This window comes from Labrus mixtus, chromosome 12 (genome assembly GCF_963584025.1).
Source record: "Labrus mixtus chromosome 12, fLabMix1.1, whole genome shotgun sequence".
NCBI lineage: Eukaryota > Metazoa > Chordata > Actinopteri > Labriformes > Labridae > Labrus > Labrus mixtus.
Window position 1 is genome coordinate 30,174,504 of NC_083623.1, and position 17,500 is coordinate 30,192,003.

The 17,500-nt window shown below is 42.0% G+C and overlaps 11 non-coding genes and 10 pseudogenes across 11 annotated transcripts; all 21 read right to left on the minus strand.

The window, feature by feature from the left end:
- Positions 1–5,660: 5,660 nt before the first annotated feature.
- Positions 5,661–5,780, minus strand: LOC132985704 (5S ribosomal RNA; annotated as a pseudogene).
- Positions 5,781–5,901: 121 nt separating this feature from the next.
- On the minus strand, positions 5,902–6,020 carry LOC132986048 (5S ribosomal RNA). The gene has a single exon (XR_009675262.1). It is a non-coding gene; the product is annotated as a 5S ribosomal RNA (ribosomal RNA).
- Positions 6,021–6,373: 353 nt separating this feature from the next.
- On the minus strand, positions 6,374–6,492 carry LOC132985974 (5S ribosomal RNA). The gene has a single exon (XR_009675193.1). It is a non-coding gene; the product is annotated as a 5S ribosomal RNA (ribosomal RNA).
- Positions 6,493–6,611: 119 nt separating this feature from the next.
- On the minus strand, positions 6,612–6,730 carry LOC132985933 (5S ribosomal RNA). Its single transcript, XR_009675155.1, has one exon. It is a non-coding gene; the product is annotated as a 5S ribosomal RNA (ribosomal RNA).
- Positions 6,731–6,853: 123 nt separating this feature from the next.
- LOC132985850 (5S ribosomal RNA) lies at positions 6,854–6,962 on the minus strand (annotated as a pseudogene).
- A 121-nt stretch (positions 6,963–7,083) lies between these two features.
- LOC132985650 (5S ribosomal RNA) lies at positions 7,084–7,203 on the minus strand (annotated as a pseudogene).
- Positions 7,204–7,325: 122 nt separating this feature from the next.
- Positions 7,326–7,445, minus strand: LOC132985692 (5S ribosomal RNA; annotated as a pseudogene).
- Positions 7,446–7,567: 122 nt separating this feature from the next.
- Positions 7,568–7,686, minus strand: LOC132985499 (5S ribosomal RNA; annotated as a pseudogene).
- Positions 7,687–7,807: 121 nt separating this feature from the next.
- Positions 7,808–7,926, minus strand: LOC132986198 (5S ribosomal RNA). Its single transcript, XR_009675401.1, has one exon. It is a non-coding gene; the product is annotated as a 5S ribosomal RNA (ribosomal RNA).
- Positions 7,927–8,048: 122 nt separating this feature from the next.
- On the minus strand, positions 8,049–8,167 carry LOC132986300 (5S ribosomal RNA). Its single transcript, XR_009675491.1, has one exon. It is a non-coding gene; the product is annotated as a 5S ribosomal RNA (ribosomal RNA).
- Positions 8,168–8,289: 122 nt separating this feature from the next.
- Positions 8,290–8,422, minus strand: LOC132986223 (5S ribosomal RNA; annotated as a pseudogene).
- Positions 8,423–8,544: 122 nt separating this feature from the next.
- On the minus strand, positions 8,545–8,663 carry LOC132986225 (5S ribosomal RNA). Its single transcript, XR_009675426.1, has one exon. It is a non-coding gene; the product is annotated as a 5S ribosomal RNA (ribosomal RNA).
- A 121-nt stretch (positions 8,664–8,784) lies between these two features.
- LOC132986307 (5S ribosomal RNA) lies at positions 8,785–8,903 on the minus strand. The gene has a single exon (XR_009675497.1). It is a non-coding gene; the product is annotated as a 5S ribosomal RNA (ribosomal RNA).
- Positions 8,904–15,179: 6,276 nt separating this feature from the next.
- Positions 15,180–15,298, minus strand: LOC132985921 (5S ribosomal RNA). Its single transcript, XR_009675143.1, has one exon. It is a non-coding gene; the product is annotated as a 5S ribosomal RNA (ribosomal RNA).
- A 122-nt stretch (positions 15,299–15,420) lies between these two features.
- On the minus strand, positions 15,421–15,539 carry LOC132986089 (5S ribosomal RNA). Its single transcript, XR_009675300.1, has one exon. It is a non-coding gene; the product is annotated as a 5S ribosomal RNA (ribosomal RNA).
- A 121-nt stretch (positions 15,540–15,660) lies between these two features.
- On the minus strand, positions 15,661–15,779 carry LOC132985511 (5S ribosomal RNA; annotated as a pseudogene).
- A 123-nt stretch (positions 15,780–15,902) lies between these two features.
- Positions 15,903–16,021, minus strand: LOC132986045 (5S ribosomal RNA). Its single transcript, XR_009675259.1, has one exon. It is a non-coding gene; the product is annotated as a 5S ribosomal RNA (ribosomal RNA).
- Positions 16,022–16,140: 119 nt separating this feature from the next.
- LOC132986186 (5S ribosomal RNA) lies at positions 16,141–16,259 on the minus strand. The gene has a single exon (XR_009675390.1). It is a non-coding gene; the product is annotated as a 5S ribosomal RNA (ribosomal RNA).
- A 354-nt stretch (positions 16,260–16,613) lies between these two features.
- On the minus strand, positions 16,614–16,733 carry LOC132985827 (5S ribosomal RNA; annotated as a pseudogene).
- Positions 16,734–16,855: 122 nt separating this feature from the next.
- On the minus strand, positions 16,856–16,975 carry LOC132985601 (5S ribosomal RNA; annotated as a pseudogene).
- Positions 16,976–17,097: 122 nt separating this feature from the next.
- Positions 17,098–17,216, minus strand: LOC132985538 (5S ribosomal RNA; annotated as a pseudogene).
- Positions 17,217–17,500: the final 284 nt, after the last annotated feature.

Sequence of the window (17,500 nt, forward strand, 5' to 3'; positions counted from 1 at the left end):
TCCTCGTTTACTCTACACACATTCGCACCTTCCACAAACATTCTCACAAACTCACTCTCATTCGCTATGTACAGTAATTTAAGATGTGCTTTCCATTCATTCACAAACATTCTCCACACATTCATTTTCTTACTTTCATACAGTGCATAATTCCTCCTGTTAAAAACCGCTTTTCTTGCAAAAGCCAAAATTATATTCATTACATTGTGATTTTTTTGTTTTGTTCCCACCCCCAACAACACCGACAATTCCCACCCCCTTTCATTCCAACACTCATTCTTACTGCATTTCCTCAACATTTCTCTTATTTTTCCCCAAAAATAAACCAATTCCCCACACGTAACAAACAAATGTATTAAATCCTCATCCGTACTTTCACATACACAACACTTTCTTTCATACCTCTCCTTATGGATCTGATGCAGGACGATGCAGGTGAAGATCCTCCTGTGCCTCAGTTTGAAATCTAGGTCAAATATTGCATGTGGTGTATGCGGAATGTTAATGTTCTTCCATATCATGTTGCTTGTTATGTCCGGGTATGTGTCTGTCCATTTTACTTCGGATGTGGGTTTCTGTATTCTATGTGTGATTGCGCACCTATACCAAATTTTTGTAGTGACATCTATAATGTTGTGTTTCTTCTCCCCTAGGCACAGGGAGATCCCCCCCACATCGTCCTGCATCACTCCCTCCTTCTCTTTGATTAATTTTTCCCATTCGCTCGACAAAGACAATTTTACATTTGCAAACACTCTCTCAATCACATCCTTTCTGCACACACACCCTTTATTTTTTAAACCCCTCACCACCATTTGTAAATCAAAATCCCCCCCACAGTTCAGTAAATCCCTTATTCTAATATATCCCGCTTTCGACATAGCTTCACACTTAATTACCCTCTCCCCATTTTTAAAATACGGGCTCGAGAGGAAGGGCAGTCGTAGCACTGACCCTCTCGTTCCGCACTCTGGTACAGTCCAGGATGAAACCTGATACCACGCACTGAGTACTTCCTGGAAAAACCGTGGCAAGTGTTTAAATGAATCCGGGTTATTGATCTGGTACAGGTTGTCCTCGTTGTAGAGTCCAAAACTGCACAGATATTGTTTGAAGTGGTTTTTCCAAACTACGTTCCGGTTCTGGTCCATAAATTTGCCTATCAATTTGACTCTTAGTGCTACTTTTTTTGTAAGTAAATCAATCAAAGCTAGCCCCCCCTGATCTTTAGCCCCTATTATTGTTTTGTGAGCTATACTCGCTGCTTTGTTTTTCCAAATAAAGTCCCTAATGGTCTTTGAAATCTCCTTAAAGGCCCAGTCCGGAAGCGTACAAGTACTCAGCGCATGATTCACTTTGGACAACACGAGAGCATTTGTTACGGCTACCCTTCCTCTCAACAATAGACCCCTCGCTTTCCACAAATTCAATGTTTTTTTAATTTTACCCACCACCTCTTTCCATGTTATATCATCACATTCATTCTCATTTTTCCCCATATTCACTCCCAACACTTTTCTTCTCTCACACACCGTTTTAAATCCCCACTTATTAACTAGATTGGATTCCTTACCTAGTAACATAATTTCTGACTTATTTTCATTTACTTTAGCCCCAGATGCTCTTTCATAAGTTTGTACATGTTTTAATATTAATTCTATATCCTCCTCTCCTTTTACCATTATATTCACGTCATCTGCATACTGTATTATTTTTACGTTTTCCTTACCTATACCTTTTATGTTTACGTCTTCCGATATCAGTGCTGCCAGCGGCTCTGCTACCAAGCTGTACAACAGCGCTGACATCGGACATCCTTGTCTCACTGACCTTGATATTTTAAAAGAATCAGTTAGTTCCCCGTTACATTTTATCTTGCTTTCCGCTCCTGTATACAACATATTTATCCATTCTCTCATTCTCTCTCCGAATCCAAACTTCTCTAACACCTTCCCCATGAACCCGTGATCTACTCTGTCAAAAGCTTTATTTAAATCAATCCCTAGCCATATTCCCCCCTCCCCTTCCATATCCCTGACCGTCTGTTTTATTGAAATGATTGAGTCTGCTATGTCTCTGTTTGGTATACTGTATGATTGTGTTTGTTCTATGATTGTTCCTATTACCTCCCTGATTCTATTGGCTATTGTTTTCGCTATGATTTTGTAGTCTGTGTTGAGTAGGCTGATTGGTCTGTAGTTGTCCAGATTTTTATTGTCCCCCTTGTTTTTGTAAAAAATAGTAACCACCCCTTCCCCTAAACTTTTTGGTATATGTTTCACTTTTTCCATATATTTACTCAATTTGTTCACCAAGGGCACCAGCTGCTCTTTGAAAGCTTGGTAGAATTCCGCAGTTAGGCCATCGCTCCCAGGACTTTTGTTTTTGTTTAACCCCTCTAAAGCACTTCTGATTTCTCCCTCTGTAAACTCACAATCACACCACATTTTATCGTCCTCGCTTAGTTTTTTCTTTAAGGCACCCAAAGCTCTGTTCACACTCACGCTATCACACTCCTGTCTCGAAAACAGGCTTTCATAATAGCCCTTTACTATTTCTAAAATTCCCTTTTTATCTGTCACACTTTTACCTGCTTCATTTAATAATTCATTTATTTCTGTTCTTTTTTGTTTTTGTTTTTCCAGACCTAAAAAAAAGGCTGTACTCCTCTCCCCCTCATACATATATTGTATTTTACTCCTAATGGCTGCACCCCTACTCTTTTTAAGTTCAATCACTCCCAACTGTTCTTTTAAATGTATGTATTTTTCGACACCTACATTATCTACACTGTCAAGCGATGCTATTTCCTCACTTAGTTGTTTTCTCAAATTCTCTTCCTTTCTATTTTCTCTCCACTTTTTCTCTTTACTATAATTGATACACTTTTTTTTAATTCTGACTTTTACACTATCCCACCACACATTCATATCTTCACTCTCATTCCACTCATATCCCACATCATTCAACAATCTTTCCATACTTTCACAAACATTCCATCATCCAGCAAGCTTGCATTAAAGCACCATATCCCTCCTTTACGTACATTCGTTTCTTTTCTAAACGTGATTTCTATTCCAGCGTGATCGCTCCACATATTAGTTTTATATTCAACTTCTTTAATCCACCTCACTACCTCGCATGTCACCAAAGCATAATCTATTCTAGATTGTTTTAATCTATTTAGTACAATTTGTCTCCTGGAGAACACCCTCTCCCATGGATGTAGCAATCTCCAAATATCAATGCATTGTTTCGTTATCATTATATCTTTAAGTGTCCCCCTGCTCACATCCCCCTTAAACACATTATTTTTTGACACATCGGTGGGTGTCATCGCCACATTAAAGTCACCGATTATTATACAATTCCTTTCCCACCATTTGCTTATTGCAATGAAGAATGTTTTCCTTTCTTTTTCTCCATTCGGTGCATATATATTTATGATTCTTATATTTTTCGTTTCATACACACAGTCTATTACTATTATTCTTCCTTCTTTGTCTCCATAAACCAAATTTACCCCTGTTACCCGACCCGTTTTGACTAAAACCGCCACTCCTCTCGCCCTCGACGTGCCATTGGAGCAGAAAATATGGCCCACAAAGTCTTTTTTTATGTCTTCCACCAGGGAATCATCCCACCTGGTCTCATGCAGGCACAAAACGTCATTCTGCAAGGAAAGAATCGCATGTCTTTTTTCTTTGTTCCTTAGTCCATTCACGTTAATCGAAAATAAATTAAAGGCCATTATCATAAAAATAAAAACAAAAAAAACGGATTTACAGGGGTTATTGTCAGTCATTATTTGTCCTTACATTTCAATTTTTTCACCAACTTTTTTCGTTGTCCAAGACTTAGTCTTTTTTGCGCACTCGCCAGTTCACCCACATCCATTTCGCTGCCCGTTTCATTGGGACTGGTGCTTTTACCCGTATTATTTAGCGTGATTTTTCTCCCTCCCGCCTGTCCAACACCACTCTCAGGCATCTCCCTCCCCTCTGTGCTCATGCTTACCCCCGGGTCTTCTGCCACGTCCCTTCCGTCTCCTTTTTTCCCTCTCTCGCTCGTTTTTCGCTGCTTCTGCTGTCCTCCCTCTCCAGCCAGCTCCGGCGTCTCCAGCTCGCACTCTGACGCCCGTTCTCCTCCGCTCTCTCCGCTCTGCTCCATTTCTCCGTCACTGTTCTCGTCTTCTCTGATCTCCTTCCTGCTTGCTCCGATCACCTCCTTCTCCTCCGCCTCCTCCTCGTACACCTCCTCCGCCTCGTCTTCATCCTCGTACACCTCCTCCACCTCGTTCTTGCTTTCCTCTCCGTTCTCACACTCACATTCATTTTCTCTTTTTTTACAGTTTGTGCATTTTGTGCTGTTCGCGCTGCACTCTCGCGCAAAGTGTCCCTGCACCCCACAGTTGTGGCACATAAATTCTGGACACTCTCTCAGGATGTGTCCCGGCTGGATGCACATCCTGCACACTTTTTGTTGTCTATCATGTATTACTCTAAAGTATTCGTTCCCCATCACAGTGTTAAACTTTGTGGAGTAAGGGAGTGACTGTACCTGGTCATTAAATCTGACCCGGACAAACCTCGTTCCGTCAGCTATCATTGTTCCAGGCCACATTCTGCGTTTTATTGGTGATGTCGGTTTCACTCCCCATCCCGTCAGCTTCCAAACTATTTCTTCATCTGTGATATACGCTGGCAGGTTTAAAAAAGACACCACCAGCTCATCATTATTTAGTTCTCTCGCCACGACTCTGGTCTCTCCGATTTTAAATCCATCCAGCAGCCTTTCCTTTCCTTTAATGTTGCTCACCGTCACCTCCAGTTTTTCAGGTCCCAGGGTTCTGCACGCCAGCAGGCCCCCACAGATCATTTTTATGTTGCTCATGACGTGATTTAGAGGAACTTTGTCTCCCACCATTTCAATGTTTAGTGTTAGTTTTCTCTCAAAAGACACTTTTGCTTCCTCTTTTTCTGCTCTCTCGCCACCTCTCCCATTCTCTGCATGCGGAGCAATCAGCCCGCCGCTCCTCTCTCTTCCTCTCTCTCCGTCATCCATTCCGTTCCCTGTTTCATTTGCCGTTTTCATCCGTCCTTTTTGTCCGTCGTTCTTCTCGTTGTCGTTTAATCCATTCCTTTGTTTCAGTGCCATGTTTGTTTGTTCACGTTGTTGTCCGTTCTCTTTTCCTTTTTCCATCTCTCCAGTCCGTGGTCCTGTCATCTTTGTGATCCGTCCGTGTGAGTTTGCTCGCGACATACGAGCAAACATTCACAAAAAACAAAAATTCTTCACAAAATTGTGGAAAAAAAAACAGGAAAAAAAGGTGAAAAGAAAAACGATCCCCCTAACAGTCAGTGACTGCTGGGGGACATTCACTCACAATCTGAGGTATTTAAATAAATCCAAAGCGCATCCAAAAAACAAACAAATTAGTCCAGCTGTCCTGCTCAGTACTGACACGTCAGCTCTCCTTCAGCACCACACAAACTCTGACAGCAAAAGGGGCGTGTTCAGGGTGGTATGGCCGTAAGCCATTATTGTGTGCAGAAAGGGGCCTTTTAAAGATGTCATGCCCTTTATTCTGGCTGAATTTTTGGACATGTGAATATGTCTCTCTATGATAAAAAAAAAACACATGATCAAAAAAATGAAACAGCTTACAGCATCTGGTATTCCACAGGCGGTCTCCCATCCAAGTACTAACCAGGCACGACCCTGCTTAGTTTCCGAGATCGGACGAGATTGGACGAGTTCAGGGTGGTATGACCGTAAGCCATTATTGTGTGCAGAAAGGGGCCTTTTAAAGATGTCATGCCCTTGATTCTGGCTGAATTTTTGGACATGTGAATATGTCTCTATATGATAAAAAAAAACATATGATCAAAAAAATGAAAACGCTTACAGCACCTGGTATTCCCAGGTGGTCTCCCATCCAAGTACTAACCAGGCCCGACCCTGCTTAGCTTCCGAGATCGGACGAGATCGGGCGTGTTCAGGGTGGTATGGCCGTAAGCCATTATTGTGTGCAGACAGGGGCCTTTTAAAGATGTCATGCCCTTGATTCTGGCTGAATTTGTGGACATGTGAATATGTCTCTCTATGATAAAAAAAACATATGATAAAAAAAATAAAAAAAGCTTACAGCATCTGGTATTCCCAGGCGGTCTCCCATCCAAGTACTAACCAGGCCAGACGCTGCTTAGCTTCCGAGATCGGACAAGTTCAGGGTGGTATGTCCTTAAGCCATTATTGTGTGCAGAAAGGGGCCTTTTAAAGATGTCATGCCCTTGATTCTGCTTGAATTTTTGGACATGTGAATATGTCTCTATATGATAAAAAAAAATCATATGATCAAAAAAAATTAAAAAGCTTACAGCACCTGGTATTCCCAGGCGGTCTCCCATCCAAGTACTAACCAGGCCCGACCCTGCTTAGCTTCTGAGATCGAACGAGATCCGGCGTGTTCAGGGTGGTATGGCCGTAAGCCATTGTTGTGTGCAGACAGGGGCCTTTTAAAGATGTCATGCCCTTGATTCTGGCTGAATTTTTGGACATGTGAATATGTCTCTATATGATAAAAAAAAACATGATCAAAAAAATGAAAAAGCTTACAGCACCTGGTATTCCCAGGCGGTCTCCCATCCAAGTACTAACCAGGCCTTACCCTGCTTAGCTTCCGAGATCGAACGAGATCGGGCGTGTTCAGGGTGGTATGGCCGTAAGCCATTATTGTCTGCAGACAGGGGCCTTTTAAAGATGTCATGCCCTTGATTCTGGCTGAATTTTTGGACATGTGAATATGTCTCTCTATGATAAAAAAAAAACATATGATCAAAAAAATAAAAAAAGCTTACAGCGTCTGGTATTCCCAGGCGTTCTCCCATCCAAGTACTAACCAGGCCCGACCCTGCTTAGCTTCCAAGATCGGACGAGTTCAGGGTGGTTTGGCCGTAAGCCATTATTGTGTGCAGAAAGGGGCCTTTTAAAGATGTCATGCCCTTGATTCTGGCTGAATTTTTGGACATGTGAATATGTCTCTATATGATAAAAAAAAACATTTGATCAAAAAAATGAAACAGCTTACAGCATTTGATATTCCACAGGCGGTCGCCCATCCAAGTACTAACGAGGCCCGACCCTGCATAGCTTCCGAGATCGGACGAGATCGGGCGTGTTCAGGGTGGTATGGCCGTAAGCCATTATTGTGTGCAGAAAGGGGCCTTTTAAAGATGTCATGCCCTTGATTCTGGCTGAATTTTTGGACATGTGAATATGTCTCTCTATGATAAAAAAAAAACAAATGATAAAAAAAATGAAACAGCTTACAGCATCTGGTATTCCACAGGCGGTCTCCCATCCAAGTACTAACCAGGCACGACCCTGCTTAGTTTCCGAGATCGGACGAGATCTGACGAGTTCAGGGTGGTATGACCGTAAGCCATTATTGTGTGCAGAAAGGGGCCTTTTAAAGATGTCATGCCCTTGATTCTGGCTGAATTTTTGGACATGTGAATATGTCTCTCTATGATAAAAAAAAAACACATGATCAAAAAAATGAAACAGCTTACAGCACCTGGTATTCCCAGGCGGCCTCCCATCCAAGTACTAACCAGGCACGACCCTGCTTAGTTTCCGAGATCGGACGAGATCGGACGAGTTCAGGGTGGTATGACCGTAAGACATTATTGTGTGCAGAAAGGGGCCTTTTAAAGATGTCATGCCCTTGATTCTGGCTGAATTTTTGGACATGTGAATATGTCTCTATATGATAAAAAAAAACATATGATCAAAAAAATGAAAAAGCTTACAGCACCTGGTATTCCCAGGCGGTCTCCCATCCAAGTACTAACCAGGCCCGACCCTGCTTAGCTTCCGAGATCGGACGAGATCGGGCGTGTTCAGGGTGGTATGGCCGTAAGCCATTATTGTGTGCAGAAAGGGGCCTTTTAAAGATGTCATGCCCTTGATTCTGGCTGAATTTTTGGACATGTGAATATGTCTCTATATGATAAAAAAAAAACATATGATCAAAAAAATGAAAAAACTTACAGCACCTGGTATTCCCAGGCTGTCTCCCATCCAAGTACTAACCAGGCCCTACCCTGCTTAGCTTCCGAGATCGGACGACATCAGGCGTGTTCAGGGTGGTATGGCCGTAAGCCATTATTGTATGCAGAAAGGGGCCTTTTAAAGATGTCATGCCCTTGATTCTGGCTGAATTTTAGGACATGTGAATATGTCTCTATATGATAAAAAAAAACATATGATCAAACAAAATGAAAAAGCTTACAGCACCTGGTATTCCCAGGCGGTCTCCCATCCAAGTACTAACCAGGCCCGACCCTGCTTAGCTTCTGAGATCAGATGAGATCGGGCGTGTTCAGGGTGGTGTGTTCAGGGTGGTATGGCCGTAAGCCATTGTTGTGTGCAGAAAGGGGCCATTTAAAGATGTCATGCCCTTGATTCTGGCTAAATTTTTGGACATGTGAATATGTCTCTATATGATAAAAAAAAAACATATGATGAAAAAAATGAAAAAGCTTACAGCGTCTGGTATTCCCAGGCGGTCTCCCATCCAAGTACTAACCAGGCCCTACCCTGCTTAGCTTCCGAGATCGGACAAGATCAGGCGTGTTCAGGGTGGTATGGCCATAAGCCATTATTGTGTGCAGACAGGGGCCTTTTAAAGATGTCATGCCCTTGATTCTGGCTGAATTTTTGGACATGTGAATATGTCTCTATATGATAAAAAAAAACATATGATCAAAAAAATGAAAACGCTTACAGCATCTGGTATTCCCAGGCGGTCTCCCATTCAAGTACTAACCAGGCCCGAGCCAGCTTAGCTTCCGAGATCGGACGAGATCAGGCGTGTTCAGGGTGGTATGGCCGTAAGCTGTTATTGTGTGCAGACAGGGGCCTTTTAAAGATCTCATGCCCTTGATTTTGGCTGAATTTTTGGACATGTGAATATGTCTCTATATGATAAAAAAAGAACATATGATCAAAAAAAATGAAAAAGCTTACAGCACCTGGTATTCCCAGGCGGTCTCCCATCCAAGTTCTAACCAGGCCAGACGCTGCTTAGCTTCCGAGATCGGACAAGTTTTTTTTTTTTTTTTTATCTTTTATTATCAAAATTACAAAAACATTTATAATTCTTTCACATCATTTACAACAAATGCTATTATAATACATACACCCTCTAAATTAAACCTCCCCTCTGACGCAAACGGCACCCTAAAAACAATAAAAACATAGCATCAGAAAAAAAAACTCAAATCACCCCTGATACCCCCAACTCATGACAACTCTTCTGAGTCCCTCCCCCAAAGCAAACACCCCTCTGAAAACAAACCACAAAAACATACAAAAACCCCACAGTATTCTCAAAAAACCACTGAGAAAAAAAAAAACCACCAAATCAAATCACCCATTTTCCCCATGACCAAAAAAGAAGCCCTCGTATCAAAAAAACAAAAACAAAATAATTTAGACATCCCACATAATTCCCTCCTCATTTACTCTACACACATTCGCACCTTCCACAAACATTCTCACAAACTCACTCTCATTCGCTATGTACAACAATTTAAGATGTGCTTTCCATTCATTCACAAACATTCTCCACACATTCATTTTCTTACTTTCATACAGTGCATAATTCCTTCTGTTAAAAACCGCTTTTCTTGCAAAAGCCAAAATTATATTCATTACATTGTGATTTTTTTGTTTTGTTCCCACCCCCAACAACACCGACAATTCCCACCCCCTTTCATTCCAACACTCATTCTTACTGCATTTCCCCAACATTTCTCTTATTTTTCCCCAAAAATAAACCAATTCCCCACACGTAACAAACAAATGTATTAAATCCTCATCCGTACTTTCACATACACAACACTTTCTTTCATACCTCTCCTTATGGATCTGATGCAGGACGATGCAGGTAAAGATCCTCCTGTGCCTCAGTTTGAAATCTAGGTCAAATATTGCATGTGGTGTATGCGGAATGTTAATGTTCTTCCATATCATGTTGCTTGTTATGTCCGGGTATGTGTCTGTCCATTTTACTTCGGATGTGGGTTTCTGTATTCTATGTGTGATTGCGCACCTATACCAAATTTTTGTAGTGACATCTGTAATGTTGTGTTTCTTCTCCCCTAGGCACAGGGAGATCCCCCCCACATCGTCCTGCATCACTCCCTCCTTCTCTTTGATTAATTTTTCCCATTCGCTCGACAAAGACAATTTTACATTTGCAAACACTCTCTCAATCACATCCTTTCTGCACACACACCCTTTATTTTTTAAACCCCTCACCACCATTTGTAAATCAAAATCCCCCCCACAGTTCAGTAAATCCCTTATTCTAATATATCCCGCTTTCGACATAGCTTCACACTTAATTACCCTCTCCCCATTTTTAAAATACGGGCTCGAGAGGAAGGGCAGTCGTAGCACTGACCCTCTCGTTCCGCACTCTGGTACAGTCCAGGATGAAACCTGATACCACGCACTGAGTACTTCCTGGAAAAACCGTGGCAAGTGTTTAAATGAATCCGGGTTATTGATCTGGTACAGGTTGTCCTCGTTGTAGAGTCCAAAACTGCACAGATATTGTTTGAAGTGGTTTTTCCAAACTACGTTCCGGTTCTGGTCCATAAATTTGCCTATCAATTTGACTCTTAGTGCTACTTTTTTTGTAAGTAAATCAATCAAAGCTAGCCCCCCCTGATCTTTAGCCCCTATTATTGTTTTGTGAGCTATACTCGCTGCTTTGTTTTTCCAAATAAAGTCCCTAATGGTCTTTGAAATCTCCTTAAAGGCCCAGTCCGGAAGCGTACAAGTACTCAGCGCATGATTCACTTTGGACAACACGAGAGCATTTGTTACGGCTACCCTTCCTCTCAACAATAGACCCCTCGCTTTCCACAAATTCAATGTTTTTTTAATTTTACCCACCACCTCTTTCCATGTTACATCATCACATTCATTCTCATTTTTCCCCATATTCACTCCCAACACTTTTCTTCTCTCACACACCGTTTTAAATCCCCACTTATTAACTAGATTGGATTCCTTACCTAGTAACATAATTTCTGACTTATTTTCATTTACTTTTGCCCCAGATGCTCTTTCATAAGTTTGTACATGTTTTAATATCAATTCTATATCCTCCTCTCCTTTTACCATTATATTCACGTCATCTGCATACTGTATTATTTTTACGTTTTCCTTACCTATACCTTTTATGTTTACGTCTTCCGATATCAGTGCTGCCAGCGGCTCTGCTACCAAGCTGTACAACAGCGCTGACATCGGACATCCTTGTCTCACTGACCTTGATATTTTAAAAGAATCAGTTAGTTCCCCGTTACATTTTATCTTGCTTTCCGCTCCTGTATACAACATATTTATCCATTCTCTCATTCTCTCCCCGAATCCAAACTTCTCTAACACCTTCCCCATGAACCCGTGATCTACTCTGTCAAAAGCTTTATTTAAATCAATCCCTAGCCATATTCCCCCCTCCCCTTCCATATCCCTGACCGTCTGTTTTATTGAAATGATTGAGTCTGCTATGTCTCTGTTTGGTATACTGTATGATTGTGTTTGTTCTATGATTGTTCCTATTACCTCCCTGATTCTATTGGCTATTGTTTTCGCTATGATTTTGTAGTCTGTGTTGAGTAGGCTGATTGGTCTGTAGTTGTCCAGATTTTTATTGTCCCCCTTGTTTTTGTAAAAAATAGTAACCACCCCTTCCCCTAAACTTTTTGGTATATGTTTCACTTTTTCCATATATTTACTCAATTTGTTCACCAAGGGCACCAGCTGCTCTTTGAAAGCTTGGTAGAATTCCGCAGTTAGGCCATCGCTCCCAGGACTTTTGTTTTTGTTTAACCCCTCTAAAGCACTTCTGATTTCTCCCTCTGTAAACTCACAATCACACCACATTTTATCGTCCTCGCTTAGTTTTTTCTTTAAGGCACCCAAAGCTCTGTTCACACTCACGCTATCACACTCCTGTCTCGAAAACAGGCTTTCATAATAGCCCTTTACTATTTCTAAAATTCCCTTTTTATCTGTCACACTTTTACCTGCTTCATTTAATAATTCGTTTATTTCTGTTCTTTTTTGTTTTTGTTTTTCCAGACCTAAAAAAAAGGCTGTACTCCTCTCCCCCTCATACATATATTGTATTTTACTCCTAATGGCTGCACCCCTACTCTTTTTAAGTTCAATCACTCCCAACTGTTCTTTTAAATGTATGTATTTTTCGACATCTACATTATCTACACTGTCAAGCGATGCTATTTCCTCACTTAGTTGTTTTCTCAAATTCTCTTCCTTTCTATTTTCTCTCCACTTTTTCTCTTTACTATAATTGATACACTTTTTTTTAATTCTGACTTTTACACTATCCCACCACACATTCATATCTTCACTCTCATTCCACTCATATCCCACCTCATTCAACAATCTTTCCATACTTTTCACAAACATTCCATCATCCAGCAAGCTTGCATTAAAGCACCATATCCCTCCTTTACGTACATTCGTTTCTTTTCTAAACGTGATTTCTATTCCAGCGTGATCGCTCCACATATTAGTTTTATATTCAACTTCTTTAATCCACCTCACTACCTCGCATGTCACCAAAGCATAATCTATTCTAGATTGTTTTAATCTATTCAGTACAATTTGTCTCCTGGAGAACACCCTCTCCCATGGATGTAGCAGTCTCCAAATATCAATGCATTGTTTCGTTATCATTATATCTTTAAGTGTCCCCCTGCTCACATCCCCCTTAAACACATTATTTTTTGACACATCGGTGGGTGTCATCGCCACATTAAAGTCACCGATTATTATACAATTCCTTTCCCACCATTTGCTTATTGCAATGAAGAATGTTTTCCTTTCTTTTTCTCCATTCGGTGCATATATATTTATGATTCTTATATTTTTCGTTTCATACACACAGTCTATTACTATTATTCTTCCTTCTTTGTCTCCATAAACCAAATTTACCCCTGTTACCCGACCCGTTTTGACTAAAACCGCCACTCCTCTCGCCCTCGACGTGCCATTGGAGCAGAAAATATGGCCCACAAAGTCTTTTTTTATGTCTTCCACCAGGGAATCATCCCACCTGGTCTCCTGCAGGCACAAAACGTCATTCTGCAAGGAAAGAATCGCATGTCTTTTTTCTTTGTTCCTTAGTCCATTCACGTTTATCGAAAATAAATTAAAGGCCATTATCATAAAAATAAAAACAAAAAAAACGGATTTACAGGGGTTATTGTCAGTCATTATTTGTCCTTACATTTCAATTTTTTCACCAACTTTTTTCGTTGTCCAAGACTTAGTCTTTTTTGCGCACTCGCCAGTTCACTCACATCCATTTCGCTGTCCGTTTCATTGGGACTGGTGCTTTTACCCGTATTATTTAGCGTGATTTTTCTCCCTCCCGCCTGTCCAACACCACTCTCAGGCATCTCCCTCCCCTCTGTGCTCATGCTTACCCCCGGGTCTTCTGCCACGTCCCTTCCGTCTCCTTTTTTCCCTCTCTCGCTCGTTTTTCGCTGCTTCTGCTGTCCTCCCTCTCCAGCCAGCTCCGGCGTCTCCAGCTCGCACTCTGACGCCCGTTCTCCTCCGCTCTCTCCGCTCTGCTCCATTTCTCCGTCACTGTTCTCGTCTTCTCTGATCTCCTTCCTGCTTGCTCCGATCACCTCCTTCTCCTCCGCCTCCTCCTCGTACACCTCCTCCGCCTCGTCTTCATCCTCGTACACCTCCTCCACCTCGTTCTTGCTTTCCTCTCCGTTCTCACACTCACATTCATTTTCTCTTTTTTTACAGTTTGTGCATTTTGTGCTGTTCGCGCTGCACTCTCGCGCAAAGTGTCCCTGCACCCCACAGTTGTGGCACATAAATTCTGGACACTCTCTCAGGATGTGTCCCGGCTGGATGCACATCCTGCACACTTTTTGTTGTCTATCATGTATTACTCTAAAGTATTCGTTCCCCATCACAGTGTTAAACTTTGTGGAGTAAGGGAGTGACTGTACCTGGTCATTAAATCTGACCCGGACAAACCTCGTTCCGTCAGCTATCATTGTTCCAGGCCACATTCTGCGTTTTATTGGTGATGTCGGTTTCACTCCCCATCCCTTCAGCTTCCAAACTATTTCTTCATCTGTGATATACGCTGGCAGGTTTAAAAAAGACACCACCAGCTCATCATTATTTAGTTCTCTCGCCACGACTCTGGTCTCTCCGATTTTAAATCCATCCAGCAGCCTTTCCTTTCCTTTAATGTTGCTCACCGTCACCTCCAGTTTTTCAGGTCCCAGGGTTCTGCACGCCAGCAGGCCCCCACAGATCATTTTTATGTTGCTCATGACGTGATTTAGAGGAACTTTGTCTCCCACCATTTCAATGTTTAGTGTTAGTTTTCTCTCAAAAGACACTTTTGCTTCCTCTTTTTCTGCTCTCTCGCCACCTCTCCCATTCTCTGCATGCGGAGCAATCAGCCCGCCGCTCCTCTCTCTTCCTCTCTCTCCGTCATCCATTCCGTTCCCTGTTTCATTTGCCGTTTTCATCCGTCCTTTTTGTCCGTCGTTCTTCTCGTTGTCGTTTAATCCATTCCTTTGTTTCAGTGCCATGTTTGTTTGTTCACGTTGTTGTCCGTTCTCTTTTCCTTTTTCCATCTCTCCAGTCCGTGGTCCTGTCATCTTTGTGATCCGTCCGTGTGAGTTTGCTCGCGACATACGAGCAAACATTCACAAAAAATAAAAATTCTTCACAAAATTGTGGAAAAAAAACAGGAAAAAAAGGTGAAAAGAAAAACGATCCCCCTAACAGTCAGTGACTGCTGGGGGACATTCACTCACAATCTGAGGTATTTAAATAAATCCAAAGCGCATCCAAAAAACAAACAAATTAGTCCAGCTGTCCTGCTCAGTACTGACACGTCAGCTCTCCTTCAGCACCACACAAACTCTGACAACAAAAGGGGCGTGTTCAGGGTGGTATGGCCGTAAGCCATTATTGTGTGCAGAGAGGGGCCTTTTAAAGATGTCATGCCCTTGATTCTGGCTGAATTTTTGGACATGTGAATATGTCTCTATATGATAAAAAAAACATATGATCAAAAAAAATGAAAAAGCTTACAGCACCTGGTATTCCCAGGCGGTCTCCCATCCAAGTACTAACCAGGCCCGACCCTGCTTAGCTTCTGAGATCGGACGAGATCGGGCGTGTTCAGGGTGGTATGGCCGTAAGCCATTATTGTGTGCAAAAAGGGGCCTTTTAAAGATGTCATGCCCTTGATTCTGGCTGAATTTTTGGACATGTGAATATGTCTCTATATGATAAAAAAAAAACATATGATCAAAAAAATGAAAAAGCTTACAGCACCTGGTATTCCCAGGCGGTCTCCCATCCAAGTACTAACCAGGCCCTACCCTGCTTAGCTTCCGAGATCGGACGAGATCAGGCGTGTTCAGGGTTGTATGGCCATAAGCCATTATTGTGTGCAGACAGGGGCCTTTTAAAGATGTCATGCCCTTGATTCTGGCTGAATTTTTGGACATGTGAATATGTCTCTCTATGATAAAAAAAAACATATGATCAAAAAAATGAAAAAGCTTACAGCACCTGGTATTCCTAGGCGGTCTCCCATCCAAGTATTAACCAGGCCCGACCCTGCTTAGTTTCCGAGATCGGACGAGATTGGACGAGTTCAGGGTGGTATGACCGTAAGCCATTATTGTGTGCAGAAAGGGGCCTTTTAAAGATGTCATGCCCTTGATTCTGGTTGAATTTTTGGACATGTGAATATGTCTCTATATGATAAAAAAAAATCATATGATCAAAAAAAATTAAAAAGCTTACAGCACCTGGTATTCCCAGGCGGTCTCCCATCCAAGTACTAACCAGGCCCGACCCTGCTTAGCTTCTGAGATCGAACGAGATCCAGCGTGTTCAGGGTGGTATGGCCGTAAGCCGTTATTGTGTGCAGACAGGGGCCTTTTAAAGATGTCATGCCCTTGATTCTGGCTGAATTTTTGGACATGTGAATATGTCTCTATATGATAAAAAAAAACATGATCAAAAAAATGAAAAAGCTTACAGCACCTGGTATTCCCAGGCGGTCTCCCATCCAAGTACTAACCAGGCCTTACCCTGCTTAGCTTCTGAGATCGAACGAGATCGGGCGTGTTCAGGGTGGTATGGCAGTAAGCCATTATTGTCTGCAGACAGGGGCCTTTTAAAGATGTCATGCCCTTGATTCTGGCTGAATTTTTGGACATGTGAATATGTCTCTATATGATAAAAAAAAAACATATGATCAAAAAAATAAAAAAAGCTTACAGAGTCTGGTATTCCCAGGCGTTCTCCCATCCAAGTACTAACCAGGCCCGACCCTGCTTAGCTTCCAAGATCGGACGAGTTCAGGTTGGTTTGGCCGTAAGCCATTATTGTGTGCAGAAAGGGGCCTTTTAAAGATGTCATGCCCTTGATTCTGGCTGAATTTTTGGACATGTGAATATGTCTCTATATGATAAAAAAAAAACATTTGATCAAAAAAATGAAACAGCTTACAGCATTTGATATTCCACAGGCGGTCTCCCATCCAAGTACTAACGAGGCCCGACCCTGCATAGCTTCCGAGATCGGACGAGATTGGGCTTGTTCAGGGTGGTATGGCCGTAAGCCATTATTGTGTGCAGAAAGGGGCCTTTTAAAGATGTCATGCCCTTGATTCTGGCTGAATTTTTGGACATGTGAATATGTCTCTCTATGATAAAAAAAAAACAAATGATCAAAAAAATGAAACAGCTTACAGCATCTGGTATTCCACAGGCGGTCTCCCATCCAAGTACTAACCAGGCACGACCCTGCTTAGTTTCCGAGATCGGACGAGATCGGACGAGTTCAGGGTGGTATGACCGTAAGCCATTATTGTGTGCAGAAAGGGGCCTTTTAAAGATGTCATGGCCTTGATTCTGGCTGAATTTTTGGACATGTGAATATGTCTCTCTATGATAAAAAAAAAACACATGATCAAAAAAATGAAACAGCTTACAGCACCTGGTATTCCCAGGCGGTCTCCCATCCAAGTACTAACCAGGCACGAACCTGCTTAGTTTCCGAGATCGGACGAAATCGGACGAGTTCAGGGTGGTATGACCGTAAGCCATTATTGTGTGCAGACAGGGGCCTTTTAAAGATGTCATGCCCTTGATTCTGGCTGAATTTTTGGACATGTGAATATGTCTCTATATGATAAAAAAAGAACATATGATCAAAAAAAATGAAAAAGCTTACAGCACCTGGTATTCCCAGGCGGTCTCCCATCCAAGTACTAACCAGGCCAGACGCTGCTTAGCTTCCGAGATCGGACAAGTTCAGGGTGGTATGTCCTTAAGCCATTATTGTGTGCAGAAAGGGGCCTTTTAAAGATCTCATGCCCTTGATTCTG